Raw genomic sequence first — 3,072 nt, 5'->3', positions numbered from 1 at the left:
TGAAGTAGAACGAGTTTTTAGTCACCATGATTTTTCTGAACTTGAGAGAGTACGAGCTACCATTAGAGCATTTACTGGTTTTGCTTCTGTTTGGTGGAGTGTACATTGTAAGAAAAACATTGATAACCCACCCACAACTTGGAAAGTTTTGAAAGCTGTAATGAGACAACAATTTTTTCCTCCTTACTATCGTCGTGAATTGCGTCGCAAATTGGAGCAATTAAAACAAGGCAGTAACACTGTTCATGCTTACTACCAAGAGTTCAAATCTTATATGCATCATTGTGACATAGAAGAATCTGAGGATGATACAATGAATAGATTTTTTGGTGGTTTGAACCATGATATTCAGGCAAGATTTCAGTATATTCCTCATTGCATTACTGGTATGTATGTCCGTGCTTGTACCTTTGAGAGACAAATACAGGAGGATGCATTGGGTGACTACAACAACTACTATTCCAGTTCATGCTCACCACCGCCGGTTGGTTACTCCACTATTGCACCTACTAGAGCAGCCCCACCTCGGATTGTGAGCGCGATATCATCTCAAGAGTATGGTACATTGTCAACGTCCGTACCAACATCAGCTACATCTCTGCGAGGTAACAGTTAAGGTCTTGATGATATAACTTCACATGAGAATGAAGCATGCCTAGTTAACTTGAATGCATCATGTGTTGAGTTACCTGTTGATTTGAGCACACCACCTATTTTAGAGACTCTTGTTACTGTCATGAATGCGTCATGTGATCAAACAACTGAAATATCAACAATTTTGAGTGCACCCATTGAATTAACTGTTGATGCAAAAGAACCAATGTTTAATCATTTTGATATGACCTCTAATCTTGCTGATGATTCTGTGTCGAATGACTTATTGCATGTTTGCTTATTTAAGCATGTTGTAGCATGTAAATTTGATGCAAGTAAGGTTTATTCATCGAAGTTAGGATGGTTTAATGATGAACATTGCCAATCTTTTGAAGTGAATAAGAGCTTCACTTATATGTGCAAACTGAGTTGCAATATTTTCATGCCTTCTACTTCTTGTGATAATTTTTTGGCTTTAGATTTTATGAACAATGAAAGTTACTCATGTATACATGTGACATATGTGCAAAAATCAAGGGAAGTTAAAATGGATGACAAATACATATACAACATGTACACCTTGTCTCTTTTGTTAGCCACATTTCAGATTAAGCAATGCCGAGGACGGCTTTGTTTTCAAAAAGGGGAGGATGATGAGGACATGATTACCTTGGATACGACCAAAAATATTGCATACATGCATATTTGTCAGGTGATTTCTAATGCAAACTATTCAATAGTCTATTTATGTTATCCAGAACAAAAATACTTCACACACTTTTGTGTTTTGTCTAATTGCAGGTGTATGGGACATTTGTACAATCCACATGTGAAGATAAGGGAAAAGGAGATGTTTAGGTTGTGTTCAAAAAGTCCTCTCACGTCACTTTTGGGCCAGGAGAAAATAGAGTCCAAGTCTCTCACGTTCTGGATTCAGATTCGGACTGCACAGATATACCTGACTCAAAATGCCAACAACTTTTTCATACGGACTCTGAATTGGGTGATTCTTTTTTTGTTGGAAACTAGATTTCGTTCTCTTTCCATCCCAATTGGATTCACCTTCAAATTCGTCCGGAGCGTTGAGTTACGGACGAAACAATCTGACGTTGCAGCAGAATCCGAGTCAAACTACAAGCCCAAAGGTGTTGCATCACCTCCACTTGGGCCCATGAGCCTTGTACGACCTAGGGTTAGTTTTAGGCTGCCTTGGGACGTCCTCCCACCTCCTTGGCCGCCACCCCTTTCTCCTATATAAGTAGATCCATCTAGTAGCTTTTTCCTTGGGATTTGTTTAGTTAAAAGTTAGCCATTGCAACTTCGTGTACTTCGTTTGTGTCCAACGACCAGACCAAGACCGCTTCCGGGTCCCCACCATTATCAATACTTCATATATATTTGCGATATTCAGATTGCTTTATCATATTCTTGCTCGTTCTTCGATTGCTTGCAGGAATAGACCTTCGTGGTCAGGCTGACCGTGCTTCCAGCATCGTTAGTAACATCAGGAGATTGGTTTAGCAGTTGCTAAGGCGCAACGTCGTGCACGTTTGTAGTCGGATCGTCAAAGTCGTCTCCACCAAATCGATAGTTATCATCTCATCGAAAGATCGGGACCCTCGCCTCTATCACCCAATCCACATCTACTAGCATAGCATAACATAATGGCAAACGTAGAAGTAACTCCCAAAGGTTTGACAATAAAACAGGTAATAGGTACTACCTCAACTACTTCCCATCCCACAATTTAATTAGATCCTAATCATGCAATGTGAGAGGATTGATCTAATGCAATAAAACTGGGTAGTAGAAAAGGTATGATCAAAGTGTTACTTGCCTTGCTGATGATCCAGGAAACCTAGCGATTCGAAGTAACAAGCGGCGCACTCCGGGTATTCTATCACAGACAAAAAAACAAACATGCAATAAGTACTCATCTAATGCACGGGTAAAACTCAAATAAGAGATCTAACCAGAAGGTTCAACTTAAGAACTCCGGTTGGCAAAGGAATCAAACCGAACAAAGCAGCGAAAATCAAACGGCGAAAGAAAATAACTTCGTTCTACTAATCTGGATCTAAGGCAATTTTTACAGTAGAAAAAACTTGTTTAAGTTGGTTAAACGGATAGAGGGTTTCGAGACGAATCTCCAGGCGCTTGAATCGCCTGATTCCGATAAACGACCGAAAAGTTATGCTAAAACGAAAATCGGATCAGGAATCGCGATCAGAAAAATCGCGGATTTAATCCGAGAAAAAGAAAAACGACGAACGTTCGTTAGAACGAACGAACGGATGAACGCTCGCTATTTAAATAAATCGGAAAAACCGATCTATTTAAAAAACCGAAACTAAAAAAACCGAAAGGTTTTTCGAAAAAAAAATGGCGCAAAAATCAAGGCGGCGGCGGACCTCGGGTGGCGGGTCGGCGGCGGCGGCGGTGGCGTGCGGTGGCGGTGGCGGCGGCGGCGGCTGGGGC

This window comes from Triticum dicoccoides, chromosome 4A (genome assembly GCF_002162155.2).
Source record: "Triticum dicoccoides isolate Atlit2015 ecotype Zavitan chromosome 4A, WEW_v2.0, whole genome shotgun sequence".
Taxonomy (NCBI): Eukaryota; Viridiplantae; Streptophyta; class Magnoliopsida; order Poales; family Poaceae; genus Triticum; species Triticum dicoccoides.
The sequence above is the reverse complement of the archived record's forward strand: the minus strand, read 5'-3'. Positions refer to the sequence as shown.